This window comes from Procambarus clarkii, chromosome 78, assembly GCF_040958095.1.
Source record: "Procambarus clarkii isolate CNS0578487 chromosome 78, FALCON_Pclarkii_2.0, whole genome shotgun sequence".
NCBI lineage: Eukaryota > Metazoa > Arthropoda > Malacostraca > Decapoda > Cambaridae > Procambarus > Procambarus clarkii.
In genome coordinates, this window is record NC_091227.1 from 23338358 (window position 1) to 23364528 (window position 26171).

General features: G+C 38.6%; 1 protein-coding gene across 1 annotated transcript in view; it reads left to right on the forward strand.

Moving 5' to 3' along the window:
- Nucleotides 1-26171, forward strand: part of LOC123751258 (prolactin-releasing peptide receptor-like) — a 95288-nt gene extending 69117 nt beyond the window's left edge. The window contains exon 2 of the mRNA XM_069314249.1: nt 19522-26171. The gene's annotated coding sequence lies outside the window, so the exon portion shown is untranslated. The remainder of the gene's footprint in view (nt 1-19521) is intronic.

Sequence of the window (26171 nt, forward strand, 5' to 3'; positions counted from 1 at the left end):
AGTCCAGAGTATCAGGTGGTGAAGTCCAGCTGTCGAGTCCAGAGTATCAGGTGGTGGAGGCCAGCTGTCGAGTCCAGAGTATCAGGTGGTCGAGTCCAGCTGTCGAGTCCAGAGTATCATGAAAGTGTCAGGTGGTGGATTACAGAGAATGTGTCCAGAGTATCATGAAAGTGTCAGGTGGTGGATTACAGAGAATGTGTCCAGAGTATCATGAAAGTGTCAGGTGGTGGATTACAGAGAATGTGTCCAGAGTATCATGAAAGTGTCAGGTGGTGGATTACAGAGAATGTGTCCAGAGTATCATGAAAGTGTCAGGTGGTGGATTACAGAGAATGTGTCCAGAGTATCAGTTGGAGTATCAGATGATGGACTTCAGAGTGTCATATGAAGTATTTAGTATTGACCTACTAGACAAATTCAGAATATTAATTGCTAGAATGAAGGGTATCAGCTTTATTGTTTGAACATATTTGACTTAATAGGTGCTAAGTAATAAAAATCTTTTTGATTCAATAGAGTTCCACAGTAATAAAAATCTTCCTAAGGCTTACTAAAGACGAGATCAGCTAGCATTCGACTTTTAATAGCGTGCTATAATTTAATAACGAGCTATCATTTAATAACGAGCTCCAATACTCTGGTAAGCGTTATCAAAGAGGGATCAGCTCAGCTACGCATTTAGTCCAACTACTTAGGCTCGATGGTGGAGCGACGGTCTCGCTTCATGCAGGTCGGCGTTCAATCCCCGACCGTCTACCAGTGATTTGGCACCATTAATTTCCCTCCGTCCCATCCTAAATCCTTATCCTGACACCTTCCCAGTGCTATATAGTCGTAATGGCTTGGCGCTTTCCCCCTGATAAATCCCTCATTCCTTCCGCAACGCACTCGACAGCAAAGCTTATCAGCTTTGTAACTGGCAGCTTTAAGCTTCGGCTACGTACTGTATACCTCACAACAGGCAGGTGGAACATCATGTCCTGGGGCCAAATTCACGAAGCAGTTACGCAAGCACTTACGAACCTGTACATCTTTTCTCAATCTTTGGCGGCTTTGTTTACAATTACTAAACCGTTAATGTGCTCCGAAGCACCAGGAGGCTGTTTATAACAATAACAACAGTTGATTGGGAAGTTTTCATGCTTGTAAACTGTTTCATAAATGTAACCAAAGCCGTCAAAGATTGAGGAAAGATGTACACGTTCTTAAGTACTCGTGTAACTGCTTCGTGAATCTGGTACCTAAACGTGTTACAATTCAGTCTCAATATCGGTCTCCAGTCACTCTATAGATTCACGTGTGTTTCCGAGTGCTAATATTACCCTCATCACCTGTTCTCTCGTTACGTGTAAGTTTAGTAATTCCAGGATGTTTCCTTTGTCGACGCGTGGGGTTAAAACCGTCTTGTTCTGTACTGTGTGCAGGCGATGAGTCACAATAACGTGGCTGAAGTATGTTGACCAGACCACACACTAGAAGGTGAAGGGACGACGACGTTTCGGTCCGTCCTGGACCATTCTCAAGTCGATTGAGAATGGTCCAGGAATATACATATATTTGAATAATATTTAGAATGGTCCAAATATACAGTACAAATCGACTTTGTACTGTATATTTGATCTCCTCTCGTCTTCCCCCCATAATCATAATATTTCCCGAGTTTGGGATAAAATCGAATAGAAATTTGTGAGACCACGTCAACAATTTGTTGAAGTTTGGAAGTATTCAATACTCTTTCAATTCTTACAATGTCTCATGAGCAAGGATAGTCATGGAAGATGCGTCACAGGTGCTCCTAGTAGAGCAACTCCTGTGGTTATACTTGACGTCTTCGCTACCACTACAGCTATTATATCTAGAGCTACTTCCGTGGTACTCTCTATTAGCTAAACTTATTTGTTAAAGAGTCTATCTGTGGACCAAAATATAAACGCTCTATTATGCAACCCCCACACTCTATGTTTTCTGGCCTCGTTCATGTTTCTGACCTCTACTGTTCTCTCCTCTCCTCTCCTCTCCTCTCCTCTCCTCTGCTCCTCATGGGCTGGTGGTAGATAAGAAAGATGGGCAAAGAAGAAATATAAAGAAATAAGAATAAAGGAAAATGAAGAAGGCCTATTGGCCAATACGAGGCAACTTCTCTCTCTCTCTCTCTCTCTCTCTCTCTCTCTCTCTCTCTCTCTCTCTCTCTCTCTCTCTCTCTCTCTCTCTCTATATATATATATATATATATATATATATATATATGTCTGACCAACGCTTGAAACAATCCAGTGAACCCACGCCTATTATATGAGACATTAGGGAGGCGAAAGGGTAACAAAATTCAAGCAGAAGAAAATAGACAAGTGGGTTATAAGGTGCTGACTGTAATAGGGAGTGACGGATCCCTGACAGGTGGGGGAGGAGGAGGTAGTGTGAAGAAGGGTTATGGGGGGTAATAGGGGGGGGGCGGTGTGAGGAAGAGGGGGGTTGGAGGGGGTAGGGGGAGGAGGAGGTAGTGTGAAGAAGGGTTATGGGGGGTAATAGGGGGGGCGGTGTGAGGAAGAGGGGGGTTGGAGGGGGTAGGTGGAGGGGGTATGGGGGGGTTTATATCCCCCCCCTGCAAACAAAAGCAAACAAAGGAAGGTCACTGCCAGGTGGTAAATAGTTAAATAGATTGGTGCGCTGCACGTTTCTCCTCTGTTTTTGTTTATGTAACAGTGAAGTTTTCTTCTTTTATTATGTTTGTCTCGAGTGTGTGTGTGTGTTTGTTTGCACCTAGTTGTATTCACCTAGTTGTGCTTGCGGGGGTCGAGCTCTGCTCTTTCGGACCGCCTCTCAATTGTCAATCAATTGGAGAAAATGATCTAGTTTTCTCTTGAAGATGTCCACGGTTGTTCCCGGCAATATTTCCTATGCTCGCTGGGAGGATGTTGAACAACCGTGAACCTCTGATCTTTGTACAGTGTTCTCTGATTGTGGGTTTATTGTGCGCTAAAAGAACATTTTCTCACATTTCTATGACTGATTTACTTTGTAATCTTCCATTTATGGCCTCTTGTTCTGCTGTAATTAATTCTGAATGTCTCTTTTCCAATCTGTCAATCTCCCTTAATGTTTTATAAGTATCCTATCTCATCTTTCATTTTTTGTAGCGATGTTTGGTCTAGTTCTTTCAGGTACACTTCTATCTTTTATTCAACGACACATGTCTTTTTTCCACTCTTCTCTCGACACTTCCTTCTTCCCGTTCTCTCACCCTCTTATTTCTTCTTTCTTTCCTCTTATTTCACTACCCCTTCCTTCCTTCCTTCCCCTTCCCCTCACGTTTTTTTTCGTTCGAGGATTCTGTCTCCAAACATCAAGACAAGAATCTTGCCTCATGTAACCACCACTGCCACTTACAGATCACTAAACATTCCTCCCTCACTACGAAATTCGCTTGATGTGATGCATGCAATTTTGCAATCTCACATATTTGTTTTCAGCTAAGACCGTCTTTAATCTTGCAGTATGTAAATATTTTGGGCGAGGCACGAGAGGATGTAGGAAGAGCCATCGAGACACGCCTAAATATGTTTGTTTAAAGATAGTTTATTTGGGAACGAACTCGTGGTTGATTTAAAAAAAATGTTATGATATAATATTATGATATGGCGTGGGATGGTATGGGATTTCATTATGTCTGATGAACTGACTATATCTCTTTCTTCTGTTTCTCTCTCTCTCTCTCTCTCTCTCTCTCTCTCTCTCTCTCTCTCTCTCTCTCTCTCTCTCTGTCTCTCTCTCTCTCTCTCTCTCTCTCTCTCTCTCTCTCTCTCTCTCTCCTTGAAAGAACTCAATGATGTCTTTTTCATTCATCATTACACTGGCTTTAGTATTTAAATCGTACCCACTAATTTTTATCTCTCTCTCTTTCTCGTCTCTTTCTCTGTTAAATCTCTTTTTTTTCTCTTCTTATCTGCTCTTATTACAAAAATTATTGTTGCTGCCAGCATGATAATAGCGCAATTATTTCGCCAGTTCTTTTAAAATTATTTTCCTGGCATTAAACCCACTGTGAAATGCATACAATTCACCTCAAACACAATTTTTTTCTCAAGCTTAATGTAAAATAAACATTTAAATTTACTATTTCTCCAAGGCAATTTATTTCTGATTTTGTTGAATTTAATACATTTTAGTGCCTTGTGGGACTCAACGTTTGAAATTGAACCTTTTGATATTACCTCTGATATATTTGGATTTATTCAATATTTATTATTTTTATTATTATCATTATTTTTATTATTATCATTATTTTTATTATTATCATTATTTTTATTATTATAATTATTTTTATTACCCTTATTATTAGTTAATTATTTATTGTCACTTTTCTGTGACACACAGATATCACATGACACAAAGCTTGCCTGTGTCATGTTTAATTACGTCACTTGAAATATATTTAATGAAATTTCTGTGTAAAATACAATTAATTTAGAAGACTTTTGAATAACTGAAGTGACTGTATATACAGCTCGCTGCCAGTCAGTCCTTTGTGTTTATTTATCTTGTATTTTTTTTAGAATGTGGCAAATACCGAAATAAAGCAAAGAAGAAAATGTCTGTTTGGTAATCCTCGTGTGTGTGTATTTTTTTTTTTTTACTTTACTGAATGATATCTGGCCGTTAAGCCAAAAAGAATGAATGTATTTTGTAGGATTTTGTAAAATACTAAAAGAACCTCCACATTACTTTTATTATATAGTTTTTGTAAGTCATATATATTTCCTTTTTATACTCATATTAACATATTACATTGGTATTGTTTTAATAATAATAATAATAATAATAATAATAATAATAGTAATAATTGCTTATGTTGTTTATTTCGTCTTATCTTGACTTTATTAAATTCTTGGGTAATATATATTCAAATTAAGAGGCGCAGCATAATTACAAAAAGTCTTATTCCTTCTTTTATGTTGGGAAGAACTCCACTTTAAATCTTATAAAAATGTAGGAATTATACTTATGGCGAGATCGTGTTTTGGTCTTTAGCTATTTTCCTGATGCTTGTCATTCTCTGTCTGTCTGTCTGTCTGTCTGTCTGTCTGTCTGTCTGTCTGTCTGTCTGTCTCTCTCTCTCTCTCTCTCTCTCTCTCTCTCTCTCTCTCTCTCTCTCTCACATATACTCAAAGGCACCATAGAAACCTAATCTACTTATTTCACACACACACACACACACACACACACACACACACACACACACACACACACACACACACACACACAGAGGAACGTTAGAAAGAACTTTTCAGTGTCAGAGTAGTTAACATATGGAATGCATTAGGAAGTGATGTGGCGGAGGCTGACTCCATACACAGTTTTAAATGTAGATATGATAGAGCCCAGTAGGCTCAGGAATCTGTACACCAGTTGATTGACAGTTGAGAGGCGGGACCAAAGAGCCAAAGCTCGAACCCCGCAAGCACAACTAGGTGAGTAGAGAGAGAGAGAGAGAGAGAGAGAGAGAGAGAGAGAGAGAGAGAGAGAGAGAGAGAGAGAGAGAGAGAGAGAGAGAGAGAGAGAGAGAGAGAGAGAGAGAGAGACTCACATATTTCATAACCTCACATTACTGCCATTTTTCACTTAAAACACAATCAATACAGTGGCCACAATATTGGCCAGTCTCTACCAGTATATAAAATTGATGACCACTACATAATGACTAAGCGTATCCAAGTTCTTCATAGAGTGCTGCTCTTTCCACAGCTTCCAGGCCTTGATTTGCTGCTCATATCAGACTTTTGCATTGCACAACAAGACTTGCTTCCTTATTAAGTCCCCTCAGTAGCTCGGTCGATAGAGCTTCGGCCTCACACACGTGTGGGTCCAGGGTTCGAGTCTCCTAGGGTCCAGGTGAAGGAAACTTGTGCTGTTTGGTTGTGAGATGTGTATAACTTCTGTGACCAGAAACAGGTCACAGCTTTCTACTTGAAGGGGAATCATTGTTTACGAAAGCATTGTTGTGATCTGTTTGAAAGAGGGCTACAAGGGGGTGTATCTGCCATTAAACTTGTGACTTACCCTGTTTGTGAGTTATCTTTGTTTGGGTGTGTTTGTGAGTTATCTCTCTCTCTCTCTCTCTCTCTCTCTCTCTCTCTCTCTCTCTCTCTCTCTCTCTCTCTCTCTCTCTCTCCCTCTCTCTGGGTGTGTTTGAGTAATCTTTCTCTCTGGGTGTGTGCCCAACCCCTTTTACTGGACGGTAGAGCGACGGTCTCGTTTCATGCAGGTCGGCGTTCAATCCCCGACCGTCCATGTGATTGGGCACCATTCCTTTCCCCCATCCCATCCTAAATCTTTATCCTTGTCCCTTCACAGTGCTACACAGTCATAATGGCTCGGTGCATTTTCTTGATAATTCCATACACTTCACCCAAGTACGTACCCAATCTTGAAATGTGTTAAGCAGTTTGTCTGAATAATGTTAGATGTCAGCTCATTCTTCGTCCACATCCCTATTTCCAAACCAAATCTTCCCTATTTCCCTCTTGGAACAGATGTTTTCCAACTTAGTGAATGATGTCCGATAAACGACAGATGAAGTAATTGTTCGATAATGGGTTGAGATCATCATTACAAGAAACCAAAGATATCTCTGTCTGTCTGTCTGTCTGTCTCTCTCTCTCTCTCTCTGTACTCACCTAGTTGTGCTTGCGGGGCTTGAGCTTTGGCTCTTAGTAATCATCATTACAAATTTGTTTTCGATTTGTTCTTCGTCTTGATTCTCTCCCTTGTTTCTCTTGACTACTTTTTGCCTGTTCTAGATCCAAGATACATATCTCTATCTTCCCATTTCTAAACGAGTCTTCCACAACCAAACAATGTGTCCAGTGTGTACCGTACCAGAGGCTTTGCAAGACCAGTGTAATCATATCGGTTTTACTCTAAATCATAAAAAAAAACATTTGCAATATAATGCAACTGCTCCGTAGTCCGGGACTACGACCAATATCTTCTCTATTCACTTACAGTCCAATTTCCGTCTTCGCGTCTCGGGTTTTACCTTTTGGTTATGACTACAAGTTGGTGAGTTGGTTGTTAGTTCTTTTTAGCTCATTCTTTAATATTTAGTTTTATGTATTTTTATTTAGAGTTCCTTTTAAGACACACACACACACACACACACACACACACACACACACACACACACACACACACACACATATATATATATATATATATATATATATATATATATATATATACATATATATATATATATATATATATATATATATATATATATATATATATATATATATATATATATATATATATATATATATATATATATATATATAATTTTCAATATATTTATATCTGATCAAATAGATCATCTAATATATATATATATATATATAAGTAAATTAATATTTCTGATCAAACCGAAGAATAGTTCAATAGAACAATAGAGCTGAGACAGTGGCGATAGAGGTGGTGTAATAGAGAAGGGTGCATAGTGGTGGTGGTGATTGTGATGCTGATTGTGGTTAGAGGGGCAGTAGAGGTGTTGATTGTAGAGGACGGCGTTGGTATGGTGGGAGTAATTGTGTGGTGACTTTTGAGGTTGAAGTTGTGGTGATTTTGGTGGACAGAGGCAGTAGTGATGGTGATAGTGCTGATGTTTGTGGTTGATGGGGGCATTTGTGGTACTGATGGTGATTGTGGCTGAGTAATGGTGGTGATTGGTGCTGAGGTGGTGGTAGTTAAGGTAATAGTAGTGGTGACTGTGGTGGAATAATTTCACCACAGTCCACGTGGTGGACTGAAATAATTTGACTGAAATAATAATGACTGGAATAATTCCATGAGATAAGAAACTATTCCATGAGATAAGAGGTGGACTATAGGGTACATCTAGGTAAGTACACACAGAACACATATCCTTTTAGTATCAAATTTGTTTTGTCACTAAAAACCAATTTGATTTTCTCTCTGGCGGCAACACATTTCACCACCGAGTTCTGCCTTGCTGAAAGAAGCCGGGATTTGATTATGACAAGATTTTTTGATTATGACGTCAGGGAACTGGAGCAGAGAAAGTTAGTGTGTGTGTGTGGCGGAAGATGAGGAAATGAACAGACCCACGTTGGTGGAGGGAGAGAGAGAGAGAGAGAGAGAGAGAGAGAGAGAGAGAGAGAGAGAGAGAGAGAGAGAGAGAGAGAGAGAGAGAGAGAGAGAGAGAGAGAGAGAGAGAGAGAGAGAGAGAGAGAGAGAGAGAGAGAGAGACAGAGAGAGAGAGAGAGAAACAGACAGACATATAACTTTCACCACCTATCTACACTCTTAACTACTGTAATAATATCAAATTATGCCTCGTTTCTGATGCATATATTTCATAAGTTCTTCCCTAATTTGGCCTCAGCAACAACTTCAACACAGGGTGAAATATCTAACTACAATTTACTAAATAGAGGGATACAGGAACACATGTATTAAACAGCAACTAGTATACATTAAAAGCTAAGCCATGACCTAATCTATCTTTAAAGACTATTTTTTTTATTTTTTTTTTTTATTATTTTCTACCACAAACGTGGCCACACATTTACAATGCTAACCAGCATATACACATTTTCTTCTATCCTCCATGGACAGGGTTAGAGATGTGTTAAACATATAGTTCAAGGGTTTATTGAACAATCAACCACAGAAGGTGATTGGGTGCTTTTAAAATGCTAAGCTAACCTACATACGTAAATACAGAGATACACAGATTTACGTATGCCCTACATAAAGTGTTCGATGTGTCTTTTACATAGTGTCATTAATGTGCATTTACAAAGGTGAAATGTAATTCTGATAATAATTTAAACACTATTGAATATGGTGTTATTAAATGATTTTAAATTAATTGCAGGATCGAGCACCACACCAAATAAATTAATTTAGTCACCCCCATTAACAGAGAATTAATGTATAAATTCTGGTAGTACAATCGAGATTGTCTCGACTTACAATCGGGGGGTTCCGGGTTCGAATCCCGGGCAAGACAAATATGGTTTCGCGCGTTTCCTATTACCTAATGCAGTAAATAGGTTCCCAGGAGTTAATCAGCTTGTTGTGGGATTACAGCCTGGAGAAGGGCAAGCACTTCGACCTTGGGGGGGGGATTTACCTAACATGTATATATATATATATATATATATATATATATATATATATATATACACTGGCTGCTTGTCCCCCGACACATTGAATAAATTAAATTATTTCACTGAAAGTGATTGGGAGTATCTTCATAATCCTTCACTATGGGATGAAAATATACCTGGCATATACAGAAAATATGCCAATTACTGAAAGCGGCGGGGCGAACATTTCCTTCATTTCGTCACCTTGACTTTTCCCTGGTGACGTATAGTGACATACAGTGAGGTATTCCACTGTTTTAGTACCAAGTTACTTAACACAACTTAGAGAGACAAAACACATAATGCTAAAACTTATATAAATCGATATAATATTTGACACAATTCACCATCGTACCCATTCAGCACCAGCAACCCTCTGAGATCACCTTCTGGGGTTGATTATTCAATAAACCACTGAACTATATATCTAACAGTTCTCTAACCCTGTCCATGGAGGTCAGAAATAAATGTAAATTATATATAATAACGGGCTGTTATATAATTAAAAAAAAAGTCATGGGCCTCACAAAAGCCTCTAAATAATTACCATTACGGCTCAGAAGCTTAGAAAGTCTTGCCGTCAGTCCTCATAAACAGGGACTAAATGCTCATTAATCCAACCGTTGCCCCCAGCTTTTTATTTATGAAAATATTTTACAAGTGATTCAGAACATATTTCCTGCCTATAAAGGGGTGCTAGTGGCCCAGTTGGGAGAGCTGTGGACTGCTGCTTGCGTGTTCGAGGTTCGAGGCTCCTATAAGGGGGTAAGGGGTAAGGAGAGAGAGAGAGAGAGAGAGAGAGAGAGAGAGAGAGAGAGAGAGAGAGAGAGAGAGAGAGAGAGAGAGAGAGAGAGAGAGAGAGAGAGAGAGAGAGAGAGAGAGAGAGAGAGCTTTTTCTTCACTACTCTCTAGCATAAGAGAAAAATCATATATTCCACTTAAGCGACGTTTATGAATGAGCCTTACCTATCAATCAAGGGCGAGGCGGCACCACAGTGGAAGTCTTTGTTAACTGTGCAGTCTTATAAAAGTGTTCACAGCAAGATAATTAATGGCTTCTGATAATTAAAGGATAATGACTGAGTATTGTCTCTGAGCTGTGTGTCGAGCACTGTAGTATAACTCAGATTATATATATATATATATATATATATATATATATATATATATATATATATATATATATATATATATATATATATATATATATATTATTGCACGAACGTATTTTAAACAAAATACATATAAACTCACGAAATAATAAAAAACATAGATTATTTTTATTGCAAATAGTCTTTATATGTCAAATTAATGATAGGGGGAGAAATGCTTGCCAACTGAGACCAGTCAAGAACGAGACCATACAAAGACAGCAAGAAAAGGGGCATAATAGCCATTAGGCTTCCCCGAGAGACGCTGTAGGCAAGGGGGAACAAACAAGTTCAAGTGTGAAGAAGCGAAAAATAGGAGGGGAGAGATGAAAGGAGGAGCAACGAAAGGAAAAGAAAGCGAGAGAGAGATAATGAGAGTGTTGTGGTGTGTGAAGTGTGTGTCAGACAAGGGTGAGTGGCTGATGGAACAGAGGTGGTGGTAATGGATGGTGGTAGTTATAGTGCCTAGGGTGGTGAGTATGGTGTTAGTGGAAAGGGTGTTGATGGTGAGAGTGCTGTAGTGATGGTCAAATTGAGGGGTTGTAGCAGTGATGATGGTGATGCAGGTTATAGTGGTGAATGATAGTTAATATGATAGTAATTGTGATTTACTCCCTCCCCCTCTCCCCTTAATTCCATAGTGGAGATCAGATTGTATATTTTGGTGATTGTGACGTTAGTTGAGCCGATAGTGTCGAGCTGTTAAAACGATTGCAACCAATTAGCTATAGTGGTTGCAATATAGTCGTTGGTAGTGGGTTGCATGATGGAATTGACGTTGGTAGCTGAGGTGATGGTGGTACTGATGGTGAAATTTAAAGTGGTTGTTGATGGTGGTGGCGCTGGAGTCTACTGGGGGAATAGTTGTAACCCCATTAATAGCTGGGGTGAAGAGGAGGGTTGGTGTTGATGGGGTGCGTTGGGAGGGGGGAGATGGGGGCTTGGGGGCACTGTTTTCTTATCACCCCGACACAGCCGCGTTCACAGGTGATTACGGCTTTGATAGTTCCTTCCTCTCTTCCCTGTTCTTCTCCTCCGTCTTTTTATCTATTTCCGCCTGTCTGCCACCGCTTCTCTCTGTTTACATTGATAGATTGCCTATCTATCTGCTGGTGTGTTTGTTTAGGTATTTATATATAGGTTCCGGTTTTATCTCTGTTTTCGCCAGTTTCTCTGTCTAATCACCAAAACTGTCTCTGGTTTTGCCTGTTTGTCTGTCTGTCTGTCTGTCTGTCTGTCTGTCTGTCTGTCTGTCTGTCTGTCTGTCTGTCTGTCTGTCTGTCATTCTGTCTGTCTCCAATTGAAAATTAAGAAGAAACACATGTAATGTTCCATATAAGATTCTTTATCTTATCTTTCTTCTTCTATCTAAAGATTCTTTATCTTTATCTTAAACAAGGCAAAGAAAGGTATAACCAGGTATGTTAGATTATAAACAAAACAAGCTATAGTAAACAAAGACACACCATATTCTCACAGATAAATGCAGGTATGAAACTGCATGAAAACCCCCCAAATCAGATAAAATTTTGGTAAATTCATGCATATCCACGAATATCCAAATTAAAGACAAGTAATCCCCAGAATAAAACCTTTATAATCCATTGAAATCCGGTAAAGCAAGATACAAATCCTCTTTGTAAAACGCAATTCCAGGCAAATCCAGGTGGACTTGGAGGTGGAAATATATATGTAAGACAGGTAAAGGCTATTCAATCCGTGCTAATACAGATGAATTGATTACTAATTCGCGTCAACTCAGAGGAAAAGTTCACTCCCCTTCATTCTGCTCAATTAATAACCACACAGGCGGGGTGTAACTCGTTTGAAACTTTGAACTTAGAACAATAAAGTTTTGAGTAATGGATATTCTGGGCGAAAAGGATAAAAAGTAAACTTAGTATTGTATTGAACTTAGTTCTAAGTTCAATGGATATTGAACTTAGTTTTGAGTAATGGATATTCTGGGCGAAAAGGATAAAAAATAAACTTAGTATTGAACTTAGTATTGTATTGAACTTAGTTCTAAGTATTGAACTTAGAACAATAAAGTTTTGAGTAATGGATATTCTGGGCGAAAAGGATAAAAAGGTTAAGAGAAGCCAGTTGGATATAACCCAATATTGATCTATATTTTTGCCCTGCGTTTATTTTTATTTATTTATTTATTTATTTATTTATATACAAGAAGGTACATTGGGATTGTGAGCATACATAAAATGGTAATTACAATCTTGTAAAGCCACTAGTACGCGCAGCGTTTCGGGCAGTTAAGGTATTGTGGTATTGTTACCACAAGTATTGTTAAGCAGTATTTATTGTTGATATGAAGTCAACTTGATATGAAGTTGATATGAAGAATAACAATTTATTAAAAATAACAATAACGGTTATATTTGTTATATTTACTATTTAAAATCAGTTTAGTTGAACAAAACCAATTTATAGATTTTATAGTTTTTGTCTTCCTAGTCTATCACTGCAAAAGTGCAAAAGCTGTTTGTTAGTTCCTATAACAAGATCTTGCCTTGAATATAACGAGCAACAATACAGTTTTGTGAAACAAATGTGTGTGTTTTGTGTGTGTGGAAATAACGAGGAAAAAAGGGGATTTTATAATGCAATGTCGACGTGGAGACGAGATGCTGAGATGACGAGGAGGAAACGAGATGAAGATGAGATAAAGATGTCATAAAGACTAAAAAGGATAATCACAGCATCCTCAGACAGCTGCATGTGCATTTGTCAACATTCGAACCTTAAAAAAATATGTTCAAGAGAAATATTTAACCAAATCTTAAATTCCCTTAAATATTACGAGTTGTAGTGTTTCTTCGGTCTTCTCTATCTATCTGTTTCCGTCAATCTACCTCCATCTATCTATATCTATCAATGTATTTATAAACTCGCGAATAAACTTTATATTATAAAGAATAAATTTATGGAATAAATTCTAAATTTATATACTTTATAGAATAAGTTGTAAATATATATATTTTTTAGAATAAATTCTAAATTTATATAATTTAAAGAATAAATTCTAAATTTATAGAATTTATAGAATAAACTGTCTATTAATCTATCCCTCCCTAGATAGAGATATCTCCATCTATCTCTATGTCTTGAGCTATATCTATTAATTTATCTCTAATGTATGTGATCCGTAGAGAATTCACTTGTGAACATTTTGATGCCAAAGTTATAGTTATAACCCAAACAATAACTGAGAAAACTTACAATAATTGTAACCTTTAAGCCTCAGTGAGTGATCGAACGGAAAGCCATTAAAAACTCCACGTTAAGCGCACGCCATATTTCGCTTATCACTACGAGAGAGACTCCATGAAAATGGTCTAGAGATGTTTATAGTTGCTAATATTTCTTAAAGCATTTAACTTAGGCCTACCCGCGACATTATCTCTTAGAGTATAGATATATATGTATATAAATTAATTCATAAAATTTCCTTTTGCACTTTTAAAGGGTCCTGACAGATTCGATTAAAATACATCCACAGAAGCAGAGGGAAAGGGATAACAAACACAGCATATATATATATATATATATATATATATATATATATATATATATATATATATATATATATATATATATATATATATATATATATATATGTATATATATATATATATATATATATATGCTGAAAGGTGATTTTACCTTGTCGAGAGGATTGGGTAATCTGTTATTGATCGACTGGGGTGGTAATTAGTTTTCTTTTGATGATTGGACATACCTAGAAGTTAGCTGGCAGTTGATAAATGGATGGGAGAGTTTGACTATGTTACTTGACTGATTGATGTACGTAACTTAGCTCTATTGTTATAGGGACGGCCGCTTGTCATTCCAGAAATATGTATATGTCTCGGCTATAATGAGGAATTAAATAAGATTTTTTATCTATGCAAACATTCCTCTTTGCTAGTATGTGTGTGAAACCTTGTTTTCTGAGTGGTATTATTTATTTACAGCGTTCTTTATCTCTATCTCAGTTGGTCTCTCTCTCTCTCTCTCTCTCTCTCTCTCTCTCTCTCTCTCTCTCTCTCTCTCTCTCTCTCTCTCATCGATACAGTGCTTTTAATTAATACATAATGAACATGATTTTCGTACTTCATCAAGTTTTGCTGTTTCTTTTTTTTTTTAATTATTTTTCACTTGGTTATTTCGTTATTTGCCGTAACTTCTATGTATTTTAGCCCAGAAGCATTACGAACTTTGTTCATATCTCTAACATTTTGCCAGTAAATTCTTCTGGAAATCTCTACCTTTAATCCTGGAGTTGAGACTGACGGTGTTTTGTGCTTAAGCACGCGCACACGCACGCACGCACACACACACACACACACACACACACACACACACACACACACACACACACACACACACACACACTTGGGGAACAGGTTGTGGAAGCAAACTCTATTCATACTTTTAAAATTAGGTATGATAGGGAAATGGGATAGGAGTCATTGCTGTAAACAACCGATAGCTGGAAAGGCGGGATCCAAGAGTCAATGCTCGATCCTGCAAGCACAAATAGGTGAGTACAAATAGATGAGTACACACACACACACACACACACACACACACACACACACACACACACACACACACACACACACACACATTTCGTAAAATCCTGATGACTCTTGGGTCTGAAATATTTTAACTCCAAGGCTTGTAGTTACCAGGGCCTGATATCTACAGGCCTGAAAGATAAGATATACAGGCTTTAAGTGTAAACACGTAAGTTCTTGATGAATACATGCTCTGTGTATCATACCCCTCCATGAATATACACCAAAACATTGGTGTATATTCATGGTGTATATACATTTGGTGTATATACATGGTGTATTAGTGTATTCCTCAATGTCCACGGATTTTGATCTCTGACCACATAGTCGTGTGTGAATTACCAACTAATATAACCACACTCGCTATAGTTATGAAGCTAAACACATCAACACATAAAATGCATCATCGACAAATTATTATCATATAATTAAATACTTCACAGTTATCAGACATTGCTCTCTCTAACAGGCACAGAAATTAATGAACATTCACGGCATTCCTCGACTCCCCCCACACGTTCTAAAATTATATTATTATGACGACACGAGCCATATTTCTGGTTAAAATTGAGCCAGGATTCATCAGGCATTTATTCATCCTCTAACGAAACCAGTGCATCATCCCACAATCATGGCGGGTTTGTTTACATATTATTGAAGGGTCATAAACTCCGAAGCAAAATGAGATTGTTTATAATAGCAATTATCGTGCGTTAAGCAGTTTCGAAGTTCGCAAACTGTTTAATAAATATCAACACAATCGCCATGAGTGAGGAAAGATGTACGGGTTTCGTCAGTGGCTGCGTAAAGGTCTGCCTAGAGCTAGTTATAAGATAAAACTGCCACACAACAACGTCTTATATTTAACAGAGCTATACGTAACGTAAATGGACAGAAAAAGAGTTATATAGACAGAAAAAGAGCTATTTAGACAGAAAAAGAGAAAAAGAGCACTTGGAGGCAACATAAGAGCAGTCTAAGAGCTAGGATATGATGATAAAGAGACTGAGCTCAGAGGACAATGAGCTAGGATATGGGGACATGCAGCTGGGATATAATGATATGGACCTAGGATATAAGAACAAGCCGATTTTCCCCTCATAATTACAACTTCAACGGCCAACCAGTGACATAGTCTTCAACGGGAATCAAACCTGTAGACCTCATCAGCTCATCAACGTATCCATCCAACAACAGACGAAGCAGCTAGCTCACACGATTTGCTAAACGTCAAAATAAAAGTAGTTTTAGCGACCCCGATGCTAACTAACTTTAATCATTGCTCCAAGCATATACAGACCAATGACCCCATAGTCCCAAAGAGAGTAAATAATACAGTGCTTTAAATTGTATTAAAACATTGTGGTTGAGAGTGCATTAAGTTATGTCTTTCACTCAAGCGGTTGGTGGTCCAACTTAATGTTTTCTTAAAGCTTCTGGTGATCCGGGAACCAATCCCGGCTTTTTTGAGATTGTACTTTTGTGGGATTAATTTATAGGACTATCTTTTTGGGAATTTTTATCCTGTTGGATTATACTTTTTGTTGAATTGACCTTTTTTAGGATTATCCATACTTTCTTTTTCCAGGATTATTGACACTTTATTTTTCCAGGATTATGGACGACACTTTCTTTTTAAAGGAATATCCACATTTTCATTTCCTAGGATTATCCTTTAGCTGGATAATCCTTTTGAAAGATTATTCATTTGCAAGATTATCCTTTTGCAGGATAATCTTTTTGTTCGATTATTCTTTTGTAGGCATGTCCTTTTGCAGGATATTCACTTCTTTCAGAATTCAGACGCGAAAAGCTAGTTTGAGGGCAATTAAGAAATTATCCCGACAACCTGTATGTGTGTTGTAATTGGCTGGTCAGACTTTTTCTGGCGCGTTCTGATTGAAGGATTTACCTGCTAGCATGTTATTGGTCAGTATCAAAGCAGAAAAACTAATTCGCCAGTTTCCGGAATGTGGAAAGTGAAAATTGCTCTAAGCTTTGATCCTAAGCTTTGTCCTAAGCTCTCTATTACAAGAAGCTCTATTGTTTACAGCTGTCTGTAGCGTATTAGGAATAGTTACAAATATATATATATATACATAAGTATATATCAGATATATACATAAATCTGCCAAGGTATTTAGTCATTCCTTATAACTTATACCTATTAGTTCTGGTATTAGTCTTGAGGTACACCTCTGAACTTTCTCCAGCTGCGTGTGTGTGTGTGTGTGTGTGAGTGTGTGTGTGTGTGTGTATGTGTGTGTGTGTGTGTGTGTATGTGTGTGTGTGTGTGTGTGTGTGTGTGTGTGTGTGTGTGTGTGTGTGTGTGTGAGTGTGTGTGTGTGTGTCTGTGTGTGTGTGTGTGTGTGTGTGTGAGTGTGTGTGTGTGTGTGTGTGTGTGTGTGTGTGTGTGTGTGTGTGTGTGTGTGTGTGTGTGTGTTTGTGTGTATGTGTGTGTGTGTGTGTGTGTGTGTGTGTGTGTGTGTGTGTGTGTGTGTGTGTGTGTGTGTGTGTGTGTACTCACCTAATTGTGCTTGCGGGGGTTGAGCTCTGGCTCTTTGGTCCCGCCTCTCAACCGTCAATCAACTGGTGTACAGATTCCTGAGCCTATTGGGCTCTATCATATCTACATTTGAAACTGTGAATGGAGTCAGCCTCCACCACATCACTTCCTAATGCATTCCATTTGCTAACTACTCTGACACTGAAAAAGTTCTTTCTAACGTCTCTGTGGCTCATTTGGGTACTCAGCTTCCACCTGTGTCCCCTTGTTCGCGTCCCACCAGTGTTGAAAAGTTCATCCTTGTTTACCCGGTCGATTCCCCTGAGGATTTTGTAGGTTGTGATCATGTCCCCCCTTACTCTTCTGTCTTCCAGTGTCGTGAGGTGCATTTCCCGCAGCCTTTCCTCATAACTCATGCCTCTTAGTTCTGGGACTAGTCTAGTAGCATACCTTTGGACTTTTTCCAGCTTCGTCTTGTGCTTGACAAGGTACGGGCTCCATGCTGGGGCCGCATACTCCAGGATTGGTCTTACATATGTGGTGTACAAGACTCTGAATGATTCCTTACACAGGTTCCTGAACGCCGTTCTGATGTTAGCCAGCCTCGCATATGCCGCAGACGTTATTCTCTTTATGTGGGCTTCAGGAGACAGGTTTGGTGTGATATCAACTCCTAGATCTTTCTCTCTGTCTGTTTCATTAAGTACTTCATCTCCTATTCTGTATCCTGTGCCTGGCCTCCTGTTTCCACTGCCTAGTTTCATTACTTTGCATTTACTCGGGTTGTGTGTGTGTGTGTGTGTGTGTGTGTGTGTGTGTGTGTGTGTGTGTGTGTGTGTGTGTGTGTTTGTGTGTGTATGTGTGTGTGTGTAGTGTGATTGGTTGCGTCTAACAGTTTGTTGGTGCTTGTTAACTTGTCGTAACCTCACATCAGAAATAACTAGTGCCTTGCCTCTTGTCATCGTGTGGGGACTAATTGCTCTTGACCCTTGACCCTTGACCCTTGACCCTTGTCTCCCAGCATTAAGCTGCAGGTAATACTGCTTAGGTGAGGTTGTTATCTTATTTAACTGCCTATCTCTTCCTACTATTTAGCTTCCTCTTATCTTCTTTTCTCATATTATTATTATTATTATTATTATTATTATTATTATTATGGGGAAGGAAATACCACCTCTGGCTGGAAGAAGGCGACCCTTAGCCTCGGAGGAAAGCACACACAACGCATTAGAAGGAAGGTTTAGGTCCCCTCCAATACAGTTTCTGTGTGCTTTTCTCCTACCACCCCCTTCCTTTTTTGTTTTTTGTGCTTTATTATGTATTTAAAGGTTACAATATGGTTTATTATTATTTTTATTATTATTTTTATTATTAATATTCTTTTCATCATTATTATTATTCTCGTCTTATTAAAAATATTAATATTTTGATCAATTTATCTGAGTGCTTCTAGTAATATGTCTCTTTAGCAATACTACATGTCTGATATGTATTGAATTTGTTTGTTTGTTTTATAGGAGTTTATTTTTATTTGCAACATGATTTTGTGATTGCATTGAATCAATGTTTTTTGTTACCTGTTGACACAATAATTTTAACAAATTTAGCATTTTTTTCATTCTATGAAATTGCTGTCAAAATATATATTTTTTCGTACAATGGGAATATATATTCCGTAACTCCATGTAGTATGTCATGATCAACGTGATATCCTTGAAAGAGGCAGTTTTCCCACCGTCGAAAGACTTGATATCGAGTTTGGTTGATATCAAGACCAACCTGCTTTTTGAAGGCTAAACTTCTCAATCCTGCTATGGGAATCGAACCCGGGACCTTTCAGGCTGGGACCTGTTTACGTTGACTACTAAACTACAGAACCACTATGATTACACGAGAGAAAAATAGCAGGTGGGGACATGCTCTTTGTAGATATCTGCTACTCTTAATTGAAACTACTTCTAATTTGACTTCTACTACTACTAAAACTACCTATAATAATTATGTAATTTGTATTTAACATCGGAACAAAGAATGGTATGCTTAGCCATTCAGGAATGCTTTATTTAGGTATACAATTAACAGCTATTTCTGTTTTCCAGGAGATGGGTCGTGAACGTGAGTGAAAGTGACGCGGGTGAGGACAATGACAGTGGAAGATGACGGTGAGAGTGGCAGGTTACATTGGTGAAGGTGACGGTGAACATGAGACTGACAGTGAAGGTGTCACTTCATACTGAAAATGAAAGAGAAAAAAAATGAAGGTGAAAACACCAAAATGTTCCACTCACCGGGTTGTCGGTTCACCTTCGTCACGTACACGTCACTATCACCATTTCTAACCACTAGCACTACTACCACCATTACCACCATCGTTGCAGGCAAAATCTTTACCGTTGCATCCACCACCACTACCACCACTACCAACCGTCCACCGAAGAAGCTACCAGCATCCCCAACCGTAATGCAAGCCCGCAATCACTACTAACCCTACCACCATCGCTGCCAACTGCTACCACCAGCATCACCACCGAATACAACCACTTCTCATCACCAACCAATACAGTTTTTGCGTAATAAATACATTTAACTATACAGCGGCCCCTCAGGCTCAAAAATACAATATATATCATAATAAATCTATGATCTCGAATGCAAACACAAGTACTGTATTTCCTACAACACTTAGGGGGATCCTATTGAGACTTCTACGTGTTGTAGGCGCTTAATACAACACACTGGGGTCCTATAGAGAACCTTACATGGTATAGAACCTGAGTCGGATTGTCCAGTTATGTGACTTATTATTTTACAATCACTTATTATTATTCAAATTATTATTGTTATTATTATTATTATTATTTATAATTAAAATTATTTGAAATTATGTTGTTGTAGCAATTATTAATATAAATGTTGTTAAAGTAAATTATTACTGGTATATCAAGGAAAACCATTTAATATTATCGCTACAGACTATAAATAAATATTAATAAAGTACAAATACACAAAGAATTTATTCATAAAGTATTAGTGCCTAAAGTATAGGTAATGTTTAACAACATCTCTGAAGTACAGACAACTTATTCACTAAAAAATAATCTAATTCTAAGTGTGCCCATTTCATTAGTAGTGAATTAAGTGTACACGTCGTCTTCCAGTGGTTATGAAGTGGTATCGAACCCCCCGGGTACTTAAGTGGCAGAGCAGAAGCTCAACTCATCAGCAGAGTCATTGATGATCTCAACTCATCGTTACGGGAGGTAACAAATGAGTAATTATTTTTTTCAGAGGTATTGTACACAATAGTGAAGACTCGGCAGCGGTAGGCCAACTAATCGACGTTATCAGCATTCTATTGTAGCTGCAATAGAAGCAGCTGCAGCAACAACAGCTGCAACACCTGTAGCAACAACACCTGCAGCAACAACACCTGTAGCAACAACAGCTGTAGCAACAACACCTGTAGCAACAACAGCTGCAGCAACAACACCTGTAGCAACAACAGCTGCAGCAACAACACCTGTAGCAACAACAGCTGCAGCAACAACACCTGCAACAGCTGCAACAACACCTGTAGCAACCTGGTGGCAATCAGCAGCACAGGACAGATACGTGCCGCCTGGGCGCTCACACAGTGCAAACATCGTATGTGACACTGAACAGAAGTGACACAAAGTGATTCAACAACCTGTGAATTTCCTGTAGCATATGTTAGCATATTGTGTCAATATTATAAAACACACGCCTCACCGATGATATACATGTTCACTGATAAATACACGCTATGTATTACCTATATGTATATATCCTTCGCCTACGAAACGTTGTGAGAAAAAGTTAAATACAGTTATAAACTGAGATTCGTTCCCTTGACAATGCCTAAACAATAAGAAAAAAATATCCCATGACATTTCTAATAAGTTTAATCACTAAGATTTCCGAAGTGTTTCGCTCATTGTCGTCTTTACAAATCATCTCTGGTGCTTGTTAGACATTTCGGACAATAAGAAGCAGCTCAAATATACCAAAAACAGAGATTTTTAACTATTTTCTCAAGGGACGGATTCTGTGCACCGCGGCTAAACTATCCTCCCTAAAGAGGGCGAATTTGATGCATGGACCCTCTGAAGCTTCTAAACTATCCCTCGAGGGCCAAATTCTGTGCACAATATCTAAACTATCCCTTAAGGGGGCAAATTCTGCGCACAATATCTAAACTATCCCTTAAGGGGGCAAATTCTGTGCACAGCATCTCATGTGCATGTGAGTGATACAAGCACGAGACAAACGTCATTTTGTGACAGGAGGTGATCCAGAAAAAGGTTCTTTTTTGGAGTCAGAAAAGGGAGGAGTAGATGAAAGGGTACGTTCTCCCCCACTATGTAACAGTGGAAGGTGCTATAGCCTCATTCAGTGTACTAATATATTATAAAATGTTATTGTGTTTCATGTAATTTGTATATATATTGTATATTGTTCGTATGTTGGAACTATTTACAGTTCTCTAAGTTGTTCCTTGTCGGGTGATTATAAAAGACAACGTTATGCATTTTTTGTTATTTTATATTAAACATTCTTGGCAATGTTGGTGGATACCTATAAATTGGCACTTTCTAATGACACCTATTTTGCTGTGGAGAGGAGGAAATAACACCCATTTAATGTGAAGAGGAGCAGAGGACATCCATATTCTGTGGAAAGGAGCAGGTAAGACCCATTTTCTGTGTGGAGAGGAGCAGGTGACACCCATTTTCTGTGTGGAAAGGAGCAGGTGACACCCATTTTCTGTGTGGAGAGGAGCAGGTGACACCCATTTTCTGTGTGGGGAGGAACAGGTGACACCCATTTTCTGTGGCGAGGAGCAGGTGGCACTCGTTTTTTTTTGGGGGGGGCAAGGAATAGGTGACGTCAATTTCTGTCAAACATAGGTTGAGATATTCGCCTATTTCAGAATCCGCCTTAAAAAGCTACAACCCAGTGTTATAGGAATTCTAAACGTGTATAGCTACACAACCGTGGTGCAGGTGTGTAAGCTATGGCAGGTGTTTTCAACTGTGTACAGAAAATTCTCTGTGCCAAACATCGAAGGGTAAAATGCTTAAAAAAATAGTCCTTTAGACAATTTTAAGTGGGAAACTAAACCAGAAAAAGCAGTCAAGCTTGAAGCTGAGACAGAGCTTTTACGGTCCATGCTATCTCTATCTCTATGGCCATTCTCTATCCTATCAGGATAGAGAAGCTCCTATTCCCATGAATAGGAGCTGCCTCGTATGGGCCAATAGTTCCTTCTGCAGTTACCTCAGTTATATTCTAATGTTCGAATCAGTGTCTACAACAAATTAGGTCTAATTTTGTTTATGCCCAATCTACTAGCCACAGTTATAACCACTAGTTATTAGGTTATAACTTAACAACTCTAACGTGAATTCCTTCTCGAATCTGGTCTTAAAGCTGCGGTTGGAGATGGCTTTCTCAACTTCTTCTTTTCTCGGTTCGTTTAAATAGTTCACAACACGTACAGAATAGGAACATTTCCTTTTATTTATTTTCAAATGATATGCGTGCCGGCTATGTCTACAGATTCTGACCTGCTGGTAATTATACAGGCTTTTGGTCTTAATACATATAAAACCCCCTCACCATATATATATATATATATATATATATATATATATATATATATATATATATATATATATATATATATATATATATATATATATATATATATATATTTGATAGTACACGATGGCTCACCAGTATTTATAATACATAGAGAAATTTATATAGTTTAGTTAAAAATGGTCAAATAAATGTTAAATAATGCCTAATATATGTTTAGTAGGATTCAGTGTGTTTGCAGTCTCAGAATGGCTCGTTTCCCGCAGTTATATAAATGTATAGAAACGATCCATGACGAAGTCCCTGACATGTTCTCTTAATTATTCCGAGGCTTCACTCAGTAATTAGAACCTAGCCAACATTAATGACCTGCAAGCCTCCCTCTGTGATCACCTAGCCACCCTTACTAATCACCTAGCTGCCCTTAATAACCACCTAGCACCCCCACATTGGCCAACATTTCGTGTTGAAGACACGTAATGATGATATCAGTGTTGATTGTCTCATCAATGTATTATAAGGGGAAAGATTCACCCTCTCCCTGGATTATATATATATATGTTTTCCATAGTGCCACTGGGCCCTTGTTCCCAAACTTGATGTAAAATGTCCCTCGGATATTCGGTATTAATTATCTCTTCTGCAGGTGAGTGATAGTGTGTATGAGAATGATAATTGCTGATTGATATACAAGTTCCTACGAATAAAGTAATTTTTGATTTCGTGTATGCAACGTCACTGGCTGTAGAAGGGAAAGAACATTATTCAACACCTGTTCATTCCTTTATCCCTACCCTGGTGGTGATATGTTGCATTACTTTAGATTCTGAAAAGATAATTTGAACAGTTTCATGTTGAAACTGATGTTGAAATCTCTATTATTATTATTATTATTATTATTTGTATTTATTGTTCATGTTAACACTTTACCTCTTCCGTTATATGTGTCGGAGGGGAAAGCAGAATAAAGCACCCTTCCTTCTTCTTTACGCCTCTCACTCTCCTCTCCTCTTGATCCTCTCTATTCCTCTCTTTTCCATCCCATATCCCCGCCTCTCTCTGTCAGTTTTCCAGCATGAACTCCCTATCCTTGTCTTTTCCAGCATGACCCCAGCTGTCCTCTCCTGCCTTCCCTTCCAGCGCCACCCTTCCTACCTCCCCTTCCATGGCTTCCTCCTCCTCCTCCTCCCTTCCCTGCTCCCCCTTCCACAGCACCGTTAGCCAAGATGAGCGCCGCAAGGCACCACAACGTCCTCTGAGCCCCAGCAAGCTAAGTAGCAGCTGCCCTGCACGTGTGGTTCCTTGACGCTGCTCCAGATGTTCCAGATCCCCCCTGCTTAGCTGTTCCAGATCCCCCCCCTGCTTAGCTGTTCCAGATTTCCCTCTCCCGTCTCTCGTCGTCTAGCTGTTCCAGATTCACCGCGTCTCTTGCCGTTTAGCTGTTCCCTGCCTTATCCGTTCCGGTTCCGTAGCTTCCCATCTCAGCTGCTTATCTATTCCCCACCTTTTTAACTGTTCCGTGACGTCCTTACGTGTTTTATTCGTGTTTTTTTATATCTAAGTGAACCTTTGGCTCAGGTGCTGTTTTGTTTCATTTATAACTCATTTGTTATATTTTTTTTTATTATAATTGGTTTCATTTATGGCTTTGTGCAGCCCTGACTGTTCTGGGTTTTCATTTTAGCAGTTTCTTTTTTAGTTTCTATTCAATGGGTTTCCAACCTGGGTTTTCTAAAATCTATTTTTTTTGCTTTAAGTTCTCTAATGCCTGTGTTCTAAAATCTATTTGGTAAACTTTGTTTCATATTTTCTGTTTTGTAAACTCTGCTTTGTAACTTTTGTTTTCTAAATGGTATTATGTAACCTCTGTTTTCTAACCTGTTTTTAACCTTCTGTTTTCAAACCTAGTTTTTCTAACCTCTGTTTTCTAACCTAGTTTTTCTAACCTCTATTTTCTAGCATAGGTCTACTATTGTAGGTTTTCTTGCAAACAGTTTCTAATCCAAGTTTTCGACCTAAAGTTTTCTAATTTAGGTTCTCTTGCCTACTTTTTCTAACCCAGGTTTCCTTCTTAGATTTTCTAACATGGTGTCTTGCTAGATTTTTCTAACCTAGGTTTTCTTGCTTAGGATATCTAACGTATATGTTCTAGCTAATTTATATTAGCCTCTCTGTGGCCTGATGTCTCCTAGGCCCAAACAAGCTTATTAATTAACTTCAAAGTTTATTAGGATCTTAGACGATCCGTTTTCTGTTGGCTTTGCACCGGTCTCTCTTTTGTTTTCTGAACTGCTCCGTTTAAGATCGTTGTTTTAGATTTAGCTACTCAGAACGAAATGTCCATGTAGCACGGGCTATGGTGAACCCGTAAACCCGTTTTAAGACACGATCTTTCATTTTATTCTGGAACTGCTCGCATCTCACCTTCAGTGTTTCGAACGATGCTTCACATCTTGAATGGTTGTGTCGTGTCCTCGAAGATCCGTAGAGAGCTTCATTTCTTGAAATTTTCCGTTATCTGCTGCTTCGGTATCTATTCCGAACACATTGAGGGCTTCACTTCTCAAGCTTCTCCGTTGCCTGCAGGTTCCGAAACCACTGAATCTTCTTTAGGTTATCGTGAGATGATTTCGGGGCTTAGCCTCCCCGCGGCCCGCTCCTTGTCCAGGCCTCCTTTTTTGTTACATACTTCCCCCCCCCCCTCAGGAAGCAGCCCGTAGCAGCTGTCTAACTCCCAGGTACCTATTTACTGCTAGGTAACAAGAGCATCAGGGTGAAAGAAATATTTTGCCCATTTGTCTCCGCCTTCACCGGGGATCGAACCCGGAACTTCAGCACTACGAATCCAAAGTGCTGTCCATTCAGCTGTCAGGCGCCTTCAGCTGAAGGCTTTACTTTTCAAACCATTACTGACGGTGATCTTGTATTGCCATGGCCTACACCTTATAGACTTTACGTATCGATACATCATCGAAATCGCAGGTAATTTTCCATCATGGTATTTCAAAAATTTTATCCTTGTTCATTACGCTTCTTTGACACACACACACACACACACACACACACACACACACACACACACACACACACACACACACACACACACACACACACACACACACACACA